Source organism: Schistocerca americana, chromosome 4 (genome assembly GCF_021461395.2).
Source record: "Schistocerca americana isolate TAMUIC-IGC-003095 chromosome 4, iqSchAmer2.1, whole genome shotgun sequence".
Lineage (NCBI taxonomy): Eukaryota > Metazoa > Arthropoda > Insecta > Orthoptera > Acrididae > Schistocerca > Schistocerca americana.
Genome location: NC_060122.1, coordinates 296,246,558 through 296,270,579, shown reverse-complemented (window position 1 = coordinate 296,270,579; position 24,022 = coordinate 296,246,558).

The window sequence follows — 24,022 nt, the reverse complement described above, 5'->3', positions numbered from 1 at the left end:
TGGTGGATAAAGTGTCTTTCAGAGGGGGGAAAAAAGAAAATTGTTCAATGACGACTCTTCAGTAGTCTGTAAAAATTAATCTCTACCACTGCCATTTACTTGCAACTATGGTAAGTCGACGGCGGTAGTACATGGACTGGGGTTCCTCGTTACGTGATATTGCTGACAGCATTGATCGGGATAACACTACTGTGATGCGAGCATGTAATTCGTGAGTTAGGAGGCCATACTCAAAGCCTTGCAGCGTCTCAGCGGCGTCGAGCGAAGATTACAAGACAGGACAGACGTATTATTCGCTCACATCACATCACATACCTCGATTCTGGCACAAGTATTCACAAGTACCATGTAATACAGGGTGATCAAAAAGTCAGTATAAATTTGAAAACTTAATAAACCACGGAATAATGTAGATAGAGAGCTAAAAATTGACACACATGCTTGGAATGACATGGGGTTGTATTAGAACCAAAAAAATTCCCAAACTGTCCGACAGATGGCGCTGGACAGCAAAACGCCACTAACTGCTACCGTGACGGGTGAGAGGTGTGCCGATATGTTACAGAATCGCATCATCCCCAGCCTGGCTGATAAACACCTGCTGGAACGTACGATGTTTATGCAGGATGGCGCTCCACCCCGTATTGATAGACGCGTGAAAGCTTTCTTGCGCGCGTCGTTTGGTGATAATCGTGTGCTCAGCCGCCACTTTCGTCATGCTTGGCCTCCCAGGTCCCCAGACCTCAGTCCGTGCCATTGTTGGCTTTGGGGTTACCTGAAGTCGCAAGTGTATCGTTATTGACCGACATCTCTAGAGATGCCGAAAGACAACATCCGACGCCAATGCCTCACCATAACTCCGGACATGCTTTACAGTGCTGTTCACACATTATTCCTCGACTACAGCTATTGTTGAGGAATGATGGTGGACATATTGAGCATTTCCTGTATAGAACATCATCTTTGCTTTGTTATGCTAATTATTGCTATTCTGATCAGATGATGCGCCATCTGTCAGACATTTTTTAACTTTTGTATTTTTTTGGTTCTAATGAAACCCCATGTCATTCCAAACATGTGTGTCAATTTGTACCTCTCTATCTACATTATTACGTGATTTATTCAGTTTTCAAATTTATACTGACTTTTTGATCATCCGGTATTTGGAGCAGAGCAGGGCTGCCATCTGTGCTTTATAATGAAGTATTGAACGTTACTTGTAACCTTCCCGTGTAAATACAAAAATATAAAATAATGATGTGTAACCTTCCCGAACAGAAAATAATAAAATAACTAAATTTGGATAGTTAAATTCTAACGTATGAAAACTGATAAATCTTAACTCATGAAAAACTGATAAATTTTGACGTAAGCAGCGCTACGCCATGGCCCAGTGAAATCAATCTGAATCTGTCCGTGAGAAATAAACTGAAAACTTCTTACCTCGTGATGGTGTTGCCGGATAACGCTGTCTATATATCTGATCGTAAATCGCACAGCTTATAGCAATGCTGGCCTATTTACTAATACTGTATAACATTTTCCGAGATCTGAATTACGAGAAAAACTGACTTTACTTAGTTACACAGCTGCACAGCTGGTCGTCTGATTACTAAAGAACACATAGCTATGGTCTGACAAAAATTCTGGAATATTTTAAATTAGATAAATGACTGTATCGGAACTGGTCGGGCTTAAGGGGACATTATACTTTTATGGTTGACTGGTAAAAACAATTATATTCTGAAAATTTTTATGCGTTATTGATAAAGATCTACAATCCATTACACGGGAAAATTGAATATCTTACAAATCTGGTTCAAGTGGTGCTGACAAATCACAAAAGAAAAGATTGAAACAAATTCATATTAACATCTCAGACAAGTGTCAATAAAAATAATAAAATTTACCTTACAATAGATAGTTGACTTAATTACACTGTTGATTTTTCATTACATTAAGAATTATTCATTTGTTCATCATCACCTCATTCCATAGTATCATCTAGCTTTGTGGCTGATTACAATTATTATTCAGTTCCATATAATAAAATTTTACAATCTGTTCTGCACTGTGACTTTAACAACTACTAAGTATAAACTGCGCTGTACCAGCGACAGACTACAACTACACTGTAGCAGCGAGCGAGTGCAACTGTGGCAGAGACTGCTCTGACCTGCGACTCTATTGTAGCTCTTTTAATAGGGGCAAAGATATTTTATGTCTCAGGCAGCGCCTGTGAATTGTCGTTCTAGCAAGTGAGCAATACATGGAGATTACATTTGCTCCAGCAGGGTGGTGAACCCCTTGCATACTTTATGAGAACAACGAGGTACGTGAAAATACTTTAATTCACACAGTTCTTTTATTTATTTATTTATTTTAAGTCAGTCATTAAAAGGCCACAAAAGTTGAGCGTAATGTTGAGTATAACACATCGGCTGAGTAACTGAACTGTGAACTGAATACTCGTTTTGGAACGCAATCTAACCTCAAACATGTCATTACTGTGTACGCCAGAGTTTCTTGTCAAAGTTTAATTTGAAACAGAGTGAAATCCCATTAATTTCATATCCTTTGCGACCATTAAGTCCTGCTTATGAGTCTGCCGGACTGCGTAAGGTAAGTTAACAAGTCTCTGTGGAATATTTTACCTCTAAAAATTTGCCGACGCCCTCCAAACTACTGCTCGTTACAAATCGGCACCAGTAGCAACATTTCGTGTCCTTACGACACCACTGCTGCCAACATCAGCGATGTGATAGCCTTGGAAGTATTGTACTGTAGCAAAGCCTTGTGTTGTGTGTTTCAATTTGTTTTGTATGAGATGGAGTCACTAGAGTAAAGTTCGATTATCTGGTTTCATAGCTCAACGCAAATTGCAATTTCTTATTATTTGTTGACAAAGCTTTAGAATACCTAAACAAATGGCTTGATTTTAGTGATAAGAACAGCGTATTTACACTAAAAGATATGAATTTAAAAAACAGTGTTGAATTTAATCATTTTGTTAATACGGTTGAAAATTTAAAGCTACAAAACCTCCATCAAATCTCTTTGATTTTTATGGGGAAATTTCATTATTAAACAAAATTATGTGGTACATTATACAGTTATGAAGGTTTTGAAGAATTACCAATTCTGTAAGAATGGCAACAAATACTTAATAAGACAGAAGATGATTTCACAAATTTATGCAAATTAAATTCATATCTGTTATTGATTCCCGCTACTTCAACATTCAGAGAGAGAGAGTTTCTCCCTGATGACAGAAACAAAGCGTCTCTCAATTTGATAAACATGAATTATTTAATTATTTTATCTTAAATGTGATGCTATTTAGCAATGACAATTATTTGATAAATATTACTTAAAGCAATAAAATATATTTTTAAACAAAATAATTAATAAAAATATATAGCACTTTATTTTGGTACAAGGTACTTCTTTCCTTACAGCCAATATACTTGATTAGTCGAAAACACCGAGCGAGGTGGCGCAGTGGTTAGACACTGGACTCGCATTCGGGAGGACGACGGTTCAATCCCGCGTCCGGCCATCCTGATTTAGGTTTTCCGTGATTTTCCTAAATCACTCCAGGCAAATGCCGGGATGGTTCCTCTCAAAGGGCACGGCCGACTTCCCTCCCCATCCTTCCCTAATCCGATGAGACCGATGACCACGCTGTCTGGTCTCCTTCCCCAAACAACCAACCAACCAGTCCGAAACAAAAGTGTCAGCCCTTATCTACAGCAACACAGCCTGTCAGCACGATGATCGTTGTCGGGGCATCCCCTGACGAAGCAGCAGAAAGGTGCGCCGTCTGTGGTGTGACCAATCACAATACTAGGCACAGTAGTGGCACCACGTCGTCTATCCAGACGAATCCTCGTTCAGAGTACTGCATCACAATGGACGTACCCACGTGTGGAGCCAGCGACGAGAATGAACTTTGCCAGATGGCATTCTTCATCGTTATGCGGGCTTAGCATCAGTCTTGACGATATGGACTGCCACTGGGTGTACACCATCATCACCTCTGCTTCATGTAGCCGTTAATGTTGACAGCAGCCGTTTCATTCCTGACGTGTTAAGGCCGCGGACTGTGCCTTGCTTTCGAGGTCTCCGTGACGTGACGTTTCATGAAAGTAACACAAACCCGCTTGCAGCCGTTGGTGTCCTAGCCTGTTTCAATACAGAAGATGTTTGACTGTTGCCCTGGACAGCATCTCTCAACCACTGAAAACATCCGGTCATGGACTGTTTAGCGACGGGCGCGTCAGCTCTCGCCAGCTACTACGAGTGAAATCCGGCAGAGAGCTGAAGCGGCATGGAATGACATAGCCCTGTCTGTTATCCAAGCTCAGTTCGACTCGATGCCCGCAAAGCTGTCGTTGGTGCCAAAAGTGGCAGTTCTGTGCATAAAATTTCACACCCTAAAGAAAATTAAACTTAACTCCATCTGAACTGACCTCGGGAGCCCCAGGGGTACCGACCGACTGCCGTATCATCCTCAGCCGAGAGGCGCCACTGTACGCGGATACGCAGGAGCATGTGATCAGCACACCGCTCTCCCGGGCATTGTCAGTTTTCGTGACCGGAGCCGCTACTTCTCAGTCAATTAGCTCCTCAGTTCGCCTCACAAGGACTGAGTGAGTGCATCCCGCTTGTCAAAAGCTCTCGGCTGGCTCAGACAGTCAGCCATGCAAGTGCTAGCCAAGCCCGACAGCGCTTTAACTTCCTTGATCTGACGGGAACCAGTGTTACCACTACGGCAAAGCCGTTGGCAATTAGCACCCTGCGTATCCCTAAATCTCCTATCAATTTAATCATTTATCTTTCAAACTACACTCCTGGAAATTGAAATAAGAACACCGTGAATTCATTGTCCCAGGAAGGGGAAACTTTATTGACACATTCCTGGGGTCAGATACATCACATGATCACACTGACAGAACCACAGGCACATAGACACAGGCAACAGAGCATGCACAATGTCGGCACTAGTACAGTGTATATCCACCTTTCGCAGCAATGCAGGCTGCTATTCTCCCATGGAGACGATCGTACAGATGCTGGATGTAGTCCTGTGGAACGGCTTGCCATGGCATTTCCACCTGGCGCCTCAGTTGGACCAGCGTTCGTGCTGGACGTGCAGACCGCGTGAGACGACGCTTCATCCAGTCCCAAACATGCTCAATGGGGGACAGGTCCGGAGATCTTGCTGGCCAGGGTAGTTGACTTACACCTTCTAGAGCGCGTTGGGTGGCACGGGATACATGCGGACGTGCATTGTCCTGTTGGAACAGCAAGTTCCCTTGCCGGTCTAGGAATGGTAGAACGATGGGTTCGATGACGGTTTGGATGTACCGTGCACTATTCAGTGTCCCCTCGACGATCACCAGTGGTGTACGGCCAGTGTAGGAGATCGCTCCCCACACCGTGATGCCGGGTGTTGGCCCTGTGTGCCTCGGTCGTATGTAGTCCTGATTGTGGCGCTCACCTGCACGGCGCCAAACACGCATACAACCATCATTGGCACCAAGGCAGAAGCGACTCTCATCGCTGAAGACGACACGTCTCCATTCGTCCCTCCATTCACGCCTGTCGCGACACCACTGGAGGCGGGCTGCACGATGTTGGGGCGTGAGCTGAAGACGGCCTAACGGTGTGCGGGACCGTAGCCCAGCTTCATGGAGACGGTTGCGAATGGTCCTCGCCGATACCCCAGGAGCAGCAGTGTCCCTAATTTGCTGGGAAGTGGCGGTGCGGTCCCCTACGGCACTGCGTAGGATCCTACGGTCTTGTCGTGCATCCGTGCGTCGCTGCGGTCCGGTCCCAGGTCGACGGGCACGTGCACCTTCCGCCGACCACTGGCGACAACATCAATGTACTGTGGAGACCTCACGCCCCACGTGTTGAGTAATTCGGCGGTACGTCCACCCGGCCTCCCGCATGCCCACTATACGCCCTCGCTCAAAGTCCGTCAACTGCACATACGGTTCACGTCCACGCTGTCGCGGCATGCTACCAGTGTTAAAGACTGCGATGGAGCTCCGTATGCCACGGCAAACTGGCTGACACTGACGGCGGCGGTGCACAAATGCTGCGCAGCTAGCGCCATTGGACGGCCAACACCGCGGTTCCTGGTGTGTCCGCTGTGCCGTGCGTGTGATCATTGCTTGTACAGCCCTCTCGCAGTGTCCGGAGTAAGTATGGTGGGTCTGACACACCGGTGTCAATGTGTTCTTTTTTCCATTTCCAGGAGTGTATATTGTATACTCACAACATATAAAATATAATTACTTGCTATCCTTCCTGGTGGGGCAGTTTTAATGGCCACTACAACTTCCATTAGGTGTTCGTCTCAAATGTCTCTTATCTGTTGTAATATGGCAAAGAATTTCTTCGTTTCTTCCTCCGTCCATTCACCCGTCTGTTTATCCTGTCCACCTTCCCGTCATTTTCGTTACGTTCATAACTAAGCCGTCTACTCCAGTTAGTTCCCTGATCAGTGTGCCTGTTTCTCATTTCAGTTTCCAAAATGCAGCTCCCCACTATGCACTGAAGAACTCGCAGATTTCGCATAATCTCCTTTACAGTCCACATCTCACTGCTATTAGTAAATACTGTAACTACACAGAGATTATAAATTTTCACTTTCAGGCACACTGGAAACTTAGTTAGGTAAACCAAATGGTTTAAATGGCACTGAACACTATGGGACTTAACATCTGAGGTCATCAGTCCCCTAGAACTTAGAACTACTTAAACCTAACTAACCTAAGGACATCACACACATCCATGCCCGAGGCAGGATTCGAACCTGCGACCGTAGCGGCTGCGCTGTTCTGGACTGAAGCGCCTAGAACCGCTCGGTCACATCGGCCGGCTTTAGGTAAACCAGTTTAGTTAACTAAAATCGCTCCAGGACGGACTTGAGGCTACTCTTGTTCCATTTGCTGCAGATCCAGGTGTAAATTTCATCATCTGCCATCAGTAGTAAATTACATTAGGAACTACTTTGCTGATTTTCATAAATCGACAAGTAAATGTTTGAGGTAGTAGGTACACAAAGCGAGTTCTAGCCCAAAGTATGTCACTGATGATGTCATAGAAACGTTATCGATGAGTGGTAGGACTTCCTCGCCCCTCTCTCATATCCACATCTGACAGAGGCCAATTGATCTATGTATAAAACGGCGGAAAATTAAAAAATGATAGGGATTTTGCCCCACTCCTTCGACATCACTGTCGAAGTAGGGGGCTAATGTCCTAAGCATAAAGTGGCAGAAAATTCAAAAATTCGGAGATAGTGCATTTTCATGCTGGTGAAGGTAGGTCACTTGTGTTAACTATAGAGTTCAGGTTAGTAACTAGATTTTCCCCTGACATCGCTGTGAAAGTAGGTCATTTGAGCTAAGTATAGAATTCTCTGGAGTCAGGTTGCTTGTTCTAAGTGTGGAATTCCATACTATCTGTCCTAAGCTGAACAACTGGTCTCTGACGTCGCGGATAGAACGAGTTCAAAATGGCCAACACATAACGCATATCATACAGCATCGCAAGACCTACTCATTCACTCAACCGTTCGAGCTCCAGTGGTTTTCACCTGAAACCATCTTTTCATTAATTTTCTGAAATATAAACGCCTTTCGCATGAAACCACCGATGATACTGCAAGACTGGGACTTCTAGTGGTATACTGAAGTACTTACACGTACGAATGAAGTGCATTGTAGGCAATCACTTATAGCGTTTAAAGCAACAGTTGGCACGGGAGGTTGTGCTACATGATTGTAGGAGATTCTGACATGCACATTTTTTACTATATATAGTGGCTATATTGAGGAGATCGTTGACAGTAAGTGTATCTAAGTTATTAAAACGTAAATCTCAGTTTGTGCCACGGCTTTTATGTGTATAATCGAAACAAAAACCAATGAGACAGTATGTAGCTGTTACAAAAAATTTATAAAATGTTAGGCCCAGCTCTGCTTGTCATTTAGGACTATCATTTGTTTTAGGCATTATGAGTTCGTAGACGTTTCAAGAAGTGGGATTTTGCGTACAGAAAAACGCGAATTTGCTTCCAAATATACAAAGGGCATTCAAAAAGTTTTACTCAGTCGTCTCTAATTTTTTTAGTTTTGCAGGAGGAGAATGAAATTTTTTGTGAACATACTTGAAACATTTAGCTATACATTGAGCCTACTCAATGTAGCCTCCACCAACAGTGACGCATCTGGCCCAACGTGAAAGAACGATGTAAATGCACTTGGGTAAAATTCTGGGGATCGACTTTCACACCATCGCTTGACACAGGAAATAAGATCCTTCTCACAAGCAAAGAGATAAAAACCAGACGGAGCCAAGTCCAGACTGTAGGGAGGACGAGCAACAATTTTCCAACCCATTTTCCTGATTTTCTCCTGCGTGATAAGGGGTGTATGGGGTTTGGCATTGTCATGGTGTAGTCTGATGAACTGACCCTGAAGCTGTGGTCTGTGGGTCTTGATGGCACGTCGCAGCTTGTCCCATGACAAACAGTCATGGTCCTGGTTAATTGTGGAGCCAGGTTCCAAAAAGTCAATGAAAATGACACCACACTGATCCCAGAAGGAGGCCACCACCTTTCGGCCTGCTGTAAGTGAAAGTTTTGGGTTCTTCTTCCGAGGGGAACCCGGATGACGCCACTCCATGGATTGGGGTTTGCTCTCAGGTTCGCACAAAAACAACCATATTTCGTCATGGGTAATGACGCCGTCAGAACACTGTTTTCACTCTGCAGTGAAGGTCTTCATGAGACACTCGCACACATTCTTCCTCATCATTTTCATTTCTCTTGTCAAGAATCTAGGCACCCAAATTGCACAGATTTTTCCGTACCCTAGTGACTGTACCAGTGATACCAAACTACCGAATGACAAACGAGTCATTCCAGCAAACTGTCCTGTCGTCACACATTCGTCATTTTGGATGATTTGATCAATGGTCTCCTTATTCACATCACTCACTGCCGTCGATGGTCTATGACATCGTGGATTGTCCAGCAGAGAGAAATCATCTTTTTTAAACCTCTGCAACCACCGCTGGTTACTGCTGCGATCCACTGTGTCCACACCATAAACAGGGAGCAAATTCCTGAGAATCGATGTGGCAGAGTCATCGCCGCTCTTGAAGAGGAACTCAATCACCGACCGTTGTCGCAACCTGACATCTACTTCACGGTCCATTATGGCTCACCTGTAACCAAAAGAAAATACTTTTATATACCAACTTATATCTAAATGTTCCAAGCATGTTCACAAAAAATTTCATTCTCCTCCTGCAAAAAATAAAAAAAATTAGGGACGACTGTGCAACACTTTTTGAATGCCCTTTGTATTACATGAGGTAACAGGTGATTGAAAACCGACTAACTGCAGGGACGGATTCCTCATTGGTAATGGAGGAAAGAAAGGTGCTATGAAGATGTATTCGGAAATACATCGTTGCCACGGTAGATGACGCTGTTGAATGAAAGTTGCCGTGACGACATACCGCCTGTTACTTGTGTGTTGCAGGCTATTTGATTGATGGAGCATTCTGGAAACAGCGAATGGACCCGTTTCATGTGGGGAACAAGCCGAGACGGTGATTTTGTACGGTCAAGTAGATGGAAACGGTCGGCATTCAGCAAGGCTACACCAGACCAAGTACCTTCACAGACACCAATCGTATCAGACAACATTTCAAGCCATTTCTGTGCGTTTTAGTGACAATAGGTCCTTTCAGACAGACGAGTGTGCAGGGAGGCAGTGGACTGTGCGTACACCAGATTTGGGGGACCCGGTTCTGCCTCTCGACCGTTTCCACCTGTTTAGCCGTACACACACACCATCCCGGTTTGTTCCAGACATGAATACCGGACCATTGTGCTGCTTACAGTACGTTGCGTCAATCACATAGCCTGCAACACACAAGCAACACACGGCACGAGGTCAGAGGAAGTTTCATTCTTCAGCACCATCTACGGCGGCAACGATGCATTTCCGGATCCATGTTCGTAGGACCAGTCAGGAACTCGTTCCTGGCCGGCCGGTGTGGCCGAGCGGTTCTGGGCGCTTCCGTCTGGAACCGCGCGATCGCTACGGTCGCAGGTTCGAATCCTGCCTCGGGCATGGATGTGTGTGATGTCCTTAGGTTAGTTAGGTTTAAGTAGTTCTAAGTTCTAGGGGACTGATGACCTCAGATGTTAAGTCCCATAGTGCTCAGAGCCATTTGAACCAACCCGTTCCCGTAGTTGTCGGTTTTATTCATGTTCACGCTGTATATCTTCCAGTGGTTCGAAACTAAAAGCACCTCCTTAGTCCTTTCAGACCCTCTGACTACAATTGTGTACATTAAATATTACTGTGTCTTAGCCGCAAAAAAAAAAAAAAAAAAAAAAAAAAAAGTGTTCAAATGTGTGTGAAATCTTATGGGAGTTAACTGCTGAGGTCATCAGTCCCTAAGCTTACACACTACTTAACCTAAGTTATCCTAAGGACTAACACACACACCCATGCCCGACGGAGGACTCGAACCTCCGCCGGGACCCGCCGCACAGTCCATGACTGCAGAACCTTAGACCGCTCGGCTAATCCCGCGCGGCTCTTAGCTGCAACAGAAGTATTTTTTCCCAATGGAAGAAACCTGTGGTAAACATTTGTGATTGTTCAACATTTCTGCCAAATGTTGCGCATCACTACGGAAATATCAGCAAGGCAATGTAGCAATGTGCAGCAGCTCGTCACTACCAGAATACACGGATGTGATTGGTTCGCTATATTCCACTGAAAAATTAAATATTGCTACTATTATTTTGCATGGTAATTACTGAATGATGATTTTGCTGTTTATTACAATAGAGAATATTCCGTAATAAGTTATTTTAGACCATAAAATGAAGCGAATTGTACGAAGTATGTTTTGAAACTGGATACATATTTTTGTATAAATCTTGAATTTTCAATCATTCAAAAAAGTCACCTAAGAGCACTAACACACAAATAAAAATTTTACTTCCTCCAGAAAAAAATCAGATCTGAAAGGATTAAAACAAATGATTGTTTATCTTTCACCAGTTTCATCTTCTATTCGTTGCTTACTAAGATCATAAAGCCCGCCCGGTTGGCCGTGCGGTCTATCGCACGGCTTTCCGGGAGGGAAGGAGCGCCTGGTCCCCGGCACGAATCCGCCCGGCGGACTTGTGTCGAGGTCCAATGAGCCGGCCAGCCTGTGGATGGTTTTTAGGCGGTTTTCCATCTGCCTCGGCGAATGCGACCTGGTTCCCCTTATTCCGTGTCGGCGATTGCTGCGCAAACAAACCACTACTCTACCACACAAACATAGAGGTTACACTCGTCTGGTGCGAGACGTTCCCTGGAGGGGGGAGCCGGCCGGGGTGGCCGTGCGGTTCTAGGGGCTACAGTCTGGAACCGAGTGACCGCTACGGTCGCAGGTTCGAATCCTGCCTCGAGCATGGATGTGTGTGATGTCCTTAGGTTAGTTAGGTTTAATTAGTTCTAAGTTCTAGGCGACTGATGACCTCAGAAGTTAAGTCGCATAGTGCTCAGAGCCATTTAAACTGGATGGGGGGGGGGGGGGGTTCCACCGGGGGCCTAACCGCACAATAACCCTGGGTTCGGTGTGGGGCGGCAGAGGGGTGAAGTAGACTGCGGTAGTCGTCGTGGGTTTGTGGACCACTGCGGCTGCGGCGGGGACGGAGCCTCTCCGTCGTTTCTAGGCCCCCAGTTAATATACAATACAATACAAGATCATAAAGATTAATTTTGCGAAAAGTTTTACATTTATATTCTGAAGTGCAACCACCTCCCTTAAGCAACTGATTGTTTACTTTTTGCCATTTTCTTCTATATTTGCTGTCTGCTAGGTTAATACAGGTTAGCTATGTGAAAACTTTAAAAATTATATTTTTTCGATGTTTGTGGGACAGAGCGTGTTAACTGAAACTCCAAACTGTATGATGCGTAGTAGGAACATTTGAGTCGCCGGCCGCGGTGGTCTCGCGGTTCTAGGCGCGCAGTCCGGAACCGTGCGACTGCTACGGTCGCAGGTTCGAATCCTGCCTCGGGCATGGATGTGTGTGATGTCCTTAGGTTAGTTAGGTTGAAGTAGCTATAAGTTCTAGGGGACTGATGACCACAGCTGTTAAGTCCCATAGTGCTCAGGGCCATTTGAACATTTGAGTCGTTATCGAACACCACACCGGGGAGAGAAAGGCTCTCGGTGCCACCGCCCCCGCGTCACCCCACCGCCCCCGCGTCTCCTCCGCCGTAGTTGATTGGGTGCCGCAGGTAGTGGGTCAGGGTCGCCTCACAGTTGCCCGGCCGCCGTGAAAACGGCGCTGGCTACACGGTACGCGCCTGTCCGTGCTACTGCTGAGGGAAGCCGGCAGCTCACACTGCCAAAGCCGACTGCTGGGGACGGCAAACCGAGCCGACCAACGGAACTGCGGCTGTAGGACTTTGTTACGTTAACATCTGGCGCTGTTTGACGTCCGTTATTCTAGTCTTCAGTCTTGTATGTTCTTTCGTGTGAAATGATAGTTGTTCTTACCAGTTTTTATCATGGTGGAAGCGGACCTGAAAATACCAGCTACTGCATGATCTGAAAACGCCAGCGCAGAAATAGTCTACATCATCCCACTACGAGCGAAACGTTCAAGGGAAAAGTTGGAACATTTAAAACGCAGTACTACCTAAAGCGAAAGGAAAGGAAACCAGACCCAGTTGAAAACTTGAACAAATTACTGCCTCGAATCAAAAATCAGATCAGCATTCGTCGTTCTTCGATGGGGTAATACGCTCCCTTGACGTCTTCAAATGTTCAAATGTGTGTGAAATCTTATGGGACTTAATTTGCCAAGGTCATCAGTCCCTAATCTTACACACTACTTAACCTAAACTATCCTAAGGACAAACACACACACACCCATGCCCGAGGGAGGACTCCAGCGTCCACCAGGACCAGCCGCGCAACACATGACTGCAGCGCCTCAGACCGCTCGGCTAATCCCGCGCGGATTTGACGTTTTAACGATGCTAAAGTTGTGGAATTCCAGCTGAGAGTGTTACAAATCGTTTCTGAAATAAAATTAAAAAACGCGAAAAACTCTAGCAAATGGCTGCTTATTTTAACACATCCCGTGGACACGATTCAGCACAGTGGCCTACGGTCCCGTTCTCAAGATTACGCAACGACATTTTGCACACTCCCACTGTCGCACATCAGGCCAAACCTCATCACATGATTCATTTAGTTTCAAAATTAAATATTTAAAGTTTCTTCTTAAACATCGTTTTGCGTTTGAGATTTTTGTCTATTACAACATTATGTTTCAATACCTATGTCTTTGATTCTCCAATGACAAGGAAACTGGTATAGGTATGCGTATTAAAATACAGATATGTAAACAGGCAGAATATGGCGCTGCGGTCGGCTACGCCTACATAAGACAAGTGTCTGGCAAAGTTGTTAGAGCGGTTACTGTTGCTACAAATGGCAGGTTCTCAAGATTTAAGTGGGTTTTAACGTGGTGTTACAGTCTGCGCACGAACGATGGGATACAGCATCTCCGAGATAGAGATGAAGTCGGGATTTCCCCGTACGACCATTTCACGAGTGTACCTTGAACATATGGAATCCGGTAAAACATCAAATCTCCGATGTCACTACAGCCGGAAAAAGATTCTGCAAGAAAGGGACCAACGATGGTAGAAGAGAATCTTTCAATGTGACATAAGTGCAACCCTTCCGCAAATTGCTGCAGATTTCAATGCTCGGCCGTTCAACGAAACACCGTCGATATGGGCTTTCGGAGCCGAAGAATCACTCGTGTACCCTTGCTGACTGCACGACACGAAACTTTACGCCTCACCTGGGCCCGTCAACACCGACACTGGACTGCTGATTACTGGAAACATGTCGCCTGGTCGGAAGAGTCTCGTTTCCGAACGAGGGAAGTGTACGGATATGGAGACAACCTCATGAATCTATCGACCCTACATGTCAGCAGGGGAGGCTGGTGGAGGCTCTGTCATGAAATGGTCCGTGTGCAGTTGGAGTGATATGGGACCCACGATACGTCTAGATACGACTCTGAGAGGTTACACGTACGTAAGCATCCTGGCTGATCACCTGCATCCACTCACATACACTGTGCATTCCGACGGATTTGGGCAATACCAGCAGGACAAAGCGACACCTCACACGCCCAGAATGGCTGCGGAGTGGCTCCAGGAACACTCTTCTGAGTTTATACACTTGCGCTGGCCACCAAACTCCCCAGACATGAACATTGTTGGGCATATCTGGGATGCCTTGCAACGTACTCTTACGGATTTATGGACAGCCCTGCAGGATTCATGGTGTCAGTTCCCTCCAGCACTGCTACAGACATTAGTGGAGTCCATGCCACGTCGTGTTGCGGCACTTCTGCATGCTCGGGGGGTGGGGGGTGGGGGGCTACACGGTACTAGAGAGGTGTATCAATTTCTTTGGATCTCCTGTGTATAATATTATTAAAGTCCTCTGAAACTGGTGTAAAAATTATAATAAAATTTAAAATGTTTCGCTTCTTCACTCAACTGAGAATGGCTGATAGTTCGTGTATGCTGGACACATTTTAGAAGGATATGTTGAGTCGTTGGGTTGAATCCCTTATTCTCACACGTACAACGTCAACAGTTTATATACTCATCCTTTCTCAAGTCTAAAGACTGCCCCAACATTATCTCTTCTCATGCTGACACGAAGAACCTATTGCTTCCTATTACTTCTTTTTTTTTCACGCATGTATAAAAGGCCACACATGCTAATAATTTATTGCCATTCATTTGCGTAGTTCTTTGTGACACATTTGGAATGTGTATACAAGTGCGACCATCCGACGTCCTACTGTAGTTTCAGCCCGTCAGTTACTGTCCGCATAAGCTAGACCGCCCTCTACACGGGACCCATGTTCACGCGAGTAGTGCCTATCCGGCTGCCGTACGCAAGTGTGGAGCGGCCCCCAGCCGCCAGCGTCTGCACCTAGCAGCTGGGCTGCGTGTTCTGTAGCGTCACAGCTAGCGCTAACTGTAAGTGCATCTGACGTTTAGGAGCAGGTGTTGAAATCCCAACATGTTTTTAATGACATATAAATGCATTCTTCCTGATACAAAGTGGGCGTACAATCCAGATGCGTCTCCGTGGTTTATAACGCAAACTGTTTACAAAATTCACTTCCGGTTACAGCCTGGGAATCATGGTATGTTCACATCACTCTTATAATATGATCGTCATCAACGGTAAATGTATGTGACGAAAAAACTGTATCTTCCCTTCTTATCCAAGGCGTTTCAACACGGAAAACAGTCACCAGCGTCACAACATTACTATTTAAACAATCCGCCACACTCACCATTCTAATATTACAGTATAAACAGCTTAACCTCCGCCACCAAGTACCTTAAGTTTCAGATCCAAGAACTCACTTATACTAAGTTTAAAATGACAGGAAAATTCACAAAAATCACTTAGCCCAAGTTTGAAAATGACGAGAAAATCAGGTAGGTAGAAAATGCCGTCCTTTCAACTACCTCCTTTCAACTACTTTCCTAGGTCATCCACCCATCCAATTCGTTTAAGCACAGATTATAGTAAATTGGGCACTTTTTTTAGGATTTCTGACACGGTAGAGAATATGAAAACAAATATTCTCGTAAAAAATGTTTATTAGTCTCACATATGCATTTAAATGCAAAAAAACTATTCTTTCTTCATTTTTGTTTGGCATAGTTTTAACAACATTGAGCTTAATTTTTAACTTATAATATTAATCTATATCTGAATCGTGTATATCTTCCCCAGCCAGTAATTTGACAAGTATAGAGAAGAAATATTCTAAAAGTCTAATACATATCTAATTGTTATGGCTGGCTAATTTAACAATTAGTTCCTTCTAGCAATTCTTGTAGGCGAGTGCGTTCAGGGATTTTAATTTTATCTCTTATTTTCTACATAACACTGCTGTTAAAACACTCTGCATCAATTATTTTATTCATAGCCGTAATTTTCAGCAACTGTAGTATTGTTTCTTCAGAATAAATTCAGCCATCAATAGCAAATAAAATGTATTGTATGTAACTTCTTTGTAGCCTTCGTTATATATTTTTATATATGCTTTCATATATGTTCCTTGCTGCCAGCATAACAAATACATAGATGTGATTGAATTACTGTAAATTTTCAGTTGGTGTTTAAAATAATCACAACCAATATATACGTTCCTGGACATACCATAGCATAGTGCATCTACGAGGGTCACTCCAAAAGAAATGCACACTGTTTTTTTTAATCCATCTTTTATTCTACATGTTTGAAAGTTTTACAGTAGGTAGACGCATCCTTTAGGAACAATATTTTCATTTCTCCACATAATTTCCAACCCTCTCAACTGTTTTACGCCATCTTGGAATCAGCGCCTGTATCCCGCACTCTAAAATTCTGGACCAACCTGTTGGAGCCACTGTTTGGCAGCGTGCACAAGGGAGTCATCATCTTCAGACCTTGTTCCACGAAGAGAGTCTTTCAGTTTCCCAAAGAGATGACAGTCACATAGAGCCAGGTCAGGACTGTAAGGCGGGTGTTTCAGTGTTGTCCATCGGAGTTTTGTGATGGCTTCCATAGTTTTTTGACTGACATGTGGCCGTGCATTGTCATCCAACAACAAAAATCCTGCTTTTGCCGACTTGGTCGAACACGACTCAGTCGTTCTTGAAGTTTCTTTAGTGTCGTTACATATGCATAAGAATTTATGGTGGTTCAACTTGGCATGATGTCCACAAGCAAGAGTCCTTCGGAATCGAAAAATACCGTAGCCATAATTTTTCCAGCAGAAGGTGTGGTTTTGATTTTTTTTTCTTGGGTGAATTTGCATGATGCCACTCCATTGATTGCCTCTTTGTCTCTGGTGAAAAATGATGGAGCCATGTTTCATCACCTGTCACAATTCTTCCAAGAAATTCATCTCTACCATTCTCGTACTGTTCCAAAAGTTCGCTGCATACCGTTTTTCTTGTTTCTTTGTGAGCCACTGTTAACATCCTGGGAACCCACCTGGCACAAACCTTTTTTTTAACGCTAACACTTTCAGTATTCTGCAAACACTTCCTTCCCCTATCCCAACGTAACGTGATAATTCGTTCACTGTGATGCGTCTGTCAGCAGTCACCAATTCGTTAACTCTTTGCACATTGTCTGGTGTGTGTGCAGTACGAGGCCTGCTGCTGCGAGGACAATACTCAATATTGCCGTGCCCGCTTTTATCACGTAACCTGCTTGCCACGGACTAACTGTACTGCGATCGACAGCAGCACCTCCATACACCTTTTTCAACCTCTTGTGTATGTTTCCCACAGTTTCGTTTTCACAGCACAGGGATTCTATGACAGCACGTTGCTTCTGTCGAACGTCAAGTGTAGCAGAGATCATGAAGGCATGCTGTGACGGCGCCACTCACGGGAACAGGTTGAACTAAGTTTGAAAACAAGAGGGAAGGATGTATCTACACACTGTAAAACTTTCACACATGCAGAATGAAAACTGTATTTTTACAAAAACAGTGTGCATTTCTTTTGGAGTGACCCTCGTATGAAGAATATACTCATCCCTGCTAAACAAATACTAAGTAAGTTTTTGTAATACACTTTTTACACTTCACATAAATGTATAGCCTAGGTCTAAATATTTACAATATTGGTAGACTTCTGAAGATGACAAAGTAATTTCACGAAACCGGCAAAGAATAATAAAAGTTATTTGTAACTGATGACTGAATTTATCCAAAAAAAAAAAAAAACATTCTACATCTGCGTGGGTGTACGCTACCAGCTCCTTTGGTGCACATTCTTGTCGAATATCCTTGACGATTTTTAAGTTTACAACCTTTGTAAATGTGTGCCCATTAAGTGTTGTTATTCCATCAGTTCCGTGTGTCGATTAATGTAATAAACGTGTTCGAATCCCTCATTTCGGCCAGTACTCCAACATTTGACCACTTACCATTGCTATTAGCAGTAAATACTGGTGTCATATATTCTCTACTTGTATCCTGATTTCTCCACACATTTCTTTTTCTAAGAGAATCTTATATTCCTCCTTCATGGAAATATTTCCGCCGTATACTCCAGTTTTCGTTTTTCGCCTCCGATCTCTTCCATTTCCAATTTTCTTTTTCATACACACAACATACCAACTGGACTTAAAGTAGTAATTTCCTGGATGGGAAATAGTTACATATGTGCGATGTATTGATTCTTGTCCTTAGGACTTGAGGGACAATATTGTTTATGGCAACCAGAACTAACTTGGAAATACCTCTATCTGGTGGTATTGTGGAGAACATTGACCTAGATTGCGAGAAATATATTTCTGCTGCCAAAATATAGCACTTATGCATAATACTTACATCGTCTTTGTTGGAGTCTATGTAACGAATCTCCACATAGTATACAGGCAGAGCCAGCCGGAGTGGCCGAGCGATTCTAGGCGCTTCAGTCTGGAACCGCGCGACAGCTACGGTCGCAGGTTCGAATCCTGCCTCGGGCATGGATGTGGATGATGTCCTTAGGTTAGTTAGGTTTAAGTAGTTCTAAGTTCTAGGGGAGTGATGATGTCAGATGTTAAGTCCCACAATGCTCAGAGCCATCTTTTTGTACAGGCAGATTATTGAAACTGTATGCAGACAGAACATAGTTTGTAAGTTTTTGTTGATCGTGAGAGTCTAGAAGACTTAACTTGTACATCAGTCAATTTTTATATATTCTTGTTACCCCAGTAGAGAAATTTCAGAACGTTGTTAAACACCATACAGTAGCTGCTCCGTGAGTTTTTTGTGATTCAAACCAGATGGAAGCGACTGGTATGAAGTACAGTGGAGCACACGGTAAATACTGTTTGTTCGTGCTAAATATACTGAAAATTCTTGCAGCGTCAAACACTCAATCCGTTCTGTAGCTGTATATTGTTGTCCCCAAGCTGGTGATACTATGTTCTTCAGCCAAGGGAGATGTAAAAGTTTCTCAAGTCGCATGTCTGAAGACTTCAGAACTTCTACAAAAGTCGTTACTGATAACTTCGTTCATTTTCAGGCTTATGATCTGACTTATAAAATTCTTATATATCTTTACAACTGAAACTCATCCACATTAACCAATCAAACCCAGCTGTCTTATCTTTGTACACAATCACATAGTTGTTTCCCTGGCAGTCTCCTTTCATGTAGAAGTCACGGTTTGTTATTAGGTAGTCCCACAGTGTTAAAAACCCCGGCAAAATCTTGCATTATGTCCAGTTCGAAAGGTAATAGTCGTCTATACACAACAGCTGCAATATGCCAGGCAGTTCTCCCATTACAGCATCCATTTTAACGTCAGTTAATTCCAGTTTATAGGGTAAAGCCACAGAGTTTTTATATTTCTTAGAAATGGTTTCACTGACAGTAACATAGTCAGCCACCACAGAGCCCTCAAATGCGCGAATTTATACGTACCAGTCATGTAGCAACAACATTTGTGAATGAAACGCACTTATATTTATTTACAAGTCGAATTCACATAAATTTTTATTGTCAATCTTACAAGCATAATACCTGACCTTTTCTTTTTTTTTGCATCGGAACCAGGAGGGCGAATGAGCATGTATTGTTTTACAATATTCATGCAGAGCATATGTTTGGGGTACAGGCTATTTTCAGCTGAAAAGAATTTTGAATCTCTGTCATTTTTCAGTACGGTTTGAAGTACTACTGTGCTTCTAGCAATATTCATGTTTAATGTCATCTTAACTCGGTTCATGTGGGTGGTGGCTGCAGCACTATCACAAACAGCGCACTAGGAGGGGAATTGGAACTTCTATCCTTCACTTTGGATTAGACTATCGAACCGGCAGTACACGTCTCTGTGCGCAGAGCTGCCAGCAGCAGATGGTGGTGCGACTCCCGGATGAGTGGGACTCAGTGCTCATGGCCCAGATGTGCTCCTCTCGATTTTTAAATTTCCGTGCAGAATGTTTGTCTGAGTTATAGGTTAGTTCAAGCTTATGTGATTTTTGGGTCACTGTCATTTTTCGATAAGGGTTAAGGTACAAATGTGTTTTCGGCTTTTTTTTCATGTCTCCATCATTTTAGCGCAACTCATGTGCTCTGAGATGTTAGAGGAGGTGCAGCGCGATGACAAATAGCATATTAATGGTGGAGATCAAGACTTCTACCCTCCACTTCGCGCAAGGCGGCTGAAGCAACAGTATGCTTGTGGTGTGTCCGTGCACAGTGCTGTCACCGGCGGTTAGTGGTGCGATTCTGCGCGAGTGGGAGAGGGGCTCATGGCCCGATGCGGTCCTGCACGTGTCAGCATGAGCGTAGCAGGCTAACGGTGGCGTGACTCCCGGCTGATGGTGCGCTGGACTGTGAGGTGGTTGTGGCATGCTGAGTGTAATGACACTTCAAAGGCAAGTCAGCTCTAAAGTTAATTGTTTAAACTATACTGTCAGAGGGGGACTGACTAAACATCGTACAGCTGGATTTTAATTTGGGAGGAGGAGGAAGAGGAGGAAATTAGTGTTTAACGTCTCGTCAACAACAAGGTCATTAGAGATGGAGCACAAGCTCGGATTAGGGAAGGATGGGGGAGGAAATCGGCAGCGCCCTTTAAAAGGAACCATCCCGGCATTTGCCTGACGCGATTTAAGGAAATCGCGGAAAAAATGGCTCTGAGCACTATGGGACTCAACTGCTGAGGTCATTAGTCCCCTAGAACTTAGAACTAGTTAAACTTAACTAACCTAAGGACATCACAAACATCCATGCCCGAGGCAGGATTCGAACCTGCGACCGTAGCGGTCTTGCGGTTCCAGACTGCAGGAAATCGCGGAAAACCCAAATCAGAATGGCCAGATGCAGGTTTCAACTGTGGTCCTTCCGAATGCGAGTCCAGTGTGGTAACCACTGTGTCACCTTGCTCGTTTTGACTTTGGGCAGCCTGTGGGTAATTTGTGTGGAGAGCCCAGTGGCCATCTTGAACTCTATTCTTAGAGCAAGTAGAGGTAGCCTGCGGGTAATGTCAGGGGGAACACATTGGCCTTCTTGAACTCTGTACTTGAACAAGCCGGGGCAGGCAGTTAGTAACGTCAGGCGAGAACCCCTTGGCCATCTTGAACTCTGTACATGGAGCATGTGATCTGATTGTTTAAATGGTTATGTCAGAGAGGTCCCCCCGTGTTGGTTTAAATACACTGCTGGCCACCGTAAATGCAACACCCTGAAGGAAGCATCCGAATCAAGTGAAATTTACACCATGAGTTTGCAGCGATGAGATATGCAACTGATTAGAATTTCAGCGCAGACGCACATCACGCGCGCCTGTGGCGCCACCTCATAGCGCCATTTAAGGCTTGGCGATTTCGACGAGTGTACGTTCGGCACGTGTGTTTACCTTGTGGTTGTTTCACAAGACGATCAGTTATGTCTCGTAGACAACAGCGAACATCTTTTGATCAAGTATCCGAGTTCGACAGAGGAAGGATAGAGACTTACCGAGATTGTGGATTATCATACAGAGAAATCACTAGTCGTGTTGGACGAAACCAAACAACTGTAATGCGGATATGTGACCGTTGGATGCAGGAGGGTACGACGGACCGACGTGGTCGATCGCACCACCGCGCGTGCTGATAGGCAAATTGTGCGCATGGCAGTGACGGATCGCTCAGTGACATCCCGAACCATAGCACAGCACATTGCGTCTGTAACGCATCACCCAGTGTCTGCGCGTACCATTCGACGCCGTTTACAGCACAGTGGTCTGTCCGCAAGACGTCCATTGCTTCGTCTACCATTGACGCAGAACCACAGACGTCTCCGTCGCCAATGGTGTGATGACAGACGGATGTGGACGGCAGAATGGAATGACGTTGTCTTTACTGACGAGGCACGCTTCTGTCTGCAGCACCACGATGGTCGGATTCGAGTGTGGAGATACCGTGGAGAGAGGATGCTGGACAGCTGCATTATGCACCGCCACACTGGTCTTGCACCGGGTATTATGGTATGGGGCGGTATTGGATATTACTCTCGCACGCCTCTAGTACGCATTGCCGGTACTTTAAATAGCCGGCGCTACATATCCGAGGTGCTGGAGCCAGTTGTCCTTCCTTACCTTCAGGGCTCGGCCACAGCCATATTTCAACAGGATAATGCGCGACCACACGTGGCACGCATTGTCCAAAGGTTCTTCGTCAATAACCAGATTAAATTGCTTCCCTAGCCGGCTCGCTCTCCGTATCTTTCGCCGATAGAAAACATGTGGTCCATGGTTGCTCAACGAGTGACCCAGATTACATCCCCAGCTGCCACACCAGATGATCTTTGGCAACGTGTGGAAGCTGCTTGGGCTACTGTACCCCAGGAACACATCCAACGTCTCTTTGACTCAATGCCGAGACGTGTGGCAGCGGTGATCTCCAACAATGGCGGCTACTCTGGCTACTGATTCTGGCAGGAACCACATGTCACAGACGTCTGTAAACGTAATCATTTGATACTTGGTCAACACGTTATCTACAAAATAAATTTTGTTGTGCTACCTCTTGTCTTTCTTGGTGTTGCATTTACGGTGGCCAGCAGTGTATGTTCCTACTACACTGCACTTTAACTTAGATGAATAAGTAGGCCTACGATTCTATGCAACGTATGTGCTGGTCAGCCTAAAACAACTATTTAAATGGTGATGTCAGAGGGTAACTGCTCGCCTTAGGAGAGAGTATGGAATTAGGGCAGGCAGTTTGGAATTCCATACTTAGAACAAGTGACTTGACTGCTATAAACAGCTCTATATGTATCTGCAAGAATGGGTAATTTCTAGCAGGTAAGTTACGTCCCTTTGTCCTACCAACTTGGTTTTTGATTTCATAGAAACTGTACCAGTATTTCAGAGACTTTCATACTTAGCACAAATGACCAACTTCCACAGTGACATCAGCGAAAAACTCAACGGCCATCTTGAATTATATACTTCGCGTGAGTGACCTACTTGCACTAACAGGGCAATTTGTTATTTTTGATTTTTGAATTTCTCACCAATTTATACTTAGGACAAAAGCGCTGTTTTCCCTGTGATCTCATAGGAGTACGGCAAAGCTCCCACTATTTTTGAATTTCCCACCAAAATTTTAATTTCTCAGCATTTTATGCATAGGAAAATTACCTTACGGAGGGGGAGGGGTGGGGGAATCCTTTGACTCATCGACGATGTCGATTGTTTTGATGAATTGTCAGTGGATAGTATCAAAAATGGCTCTGAGCACTATGGGACTTAACATCTTAGGTCATCAGTCCCCTAGAACTTAGAACTACTTAAACCTAACTAACCTAAGGACATCACACAACACCCAGCCATCACGAGGCAGAGAAAATCCCTGACCCCGCCGGGAATCGAACCCGGGAACCCGGGCGTGGGAAGCGAGAACGCTACCGCACGACCACGAGATGCGGGCGGATAGTATCAATTATTACTGGAATATGTAATAAAAGTACCACTTTAATTCACCACTACTTACGGTAGTGAAAGTAGACATTTAGCTATGGTAGCAATGAATACAAAATCAAGAAATCTAATGAAATTTCAGCATGAGCTGCTGCGTATATTATTGGACAGCAAGCTCAATATAAGGAGGATTATTAGAAATAAGGATTACTTAGTATCTCATTGTTTCATTATTCCTTGCTTTCATAAAAACTGCAAGACCCATCCATTTTATTTGCTTGAACCTTAGCTAAGTATTATCCATCATTTTTCACAATAAAATCACCGGTGTGTTCCTATCAGAGTCCAACTGCTCTCGTCTAGGGGCAACTGCCTGAGAAAGGTTGGGATCCACCGATCTAACGATACGTACCACCCCTATCCGAAACTGGTAAACCTCACTCACGACGCATCGG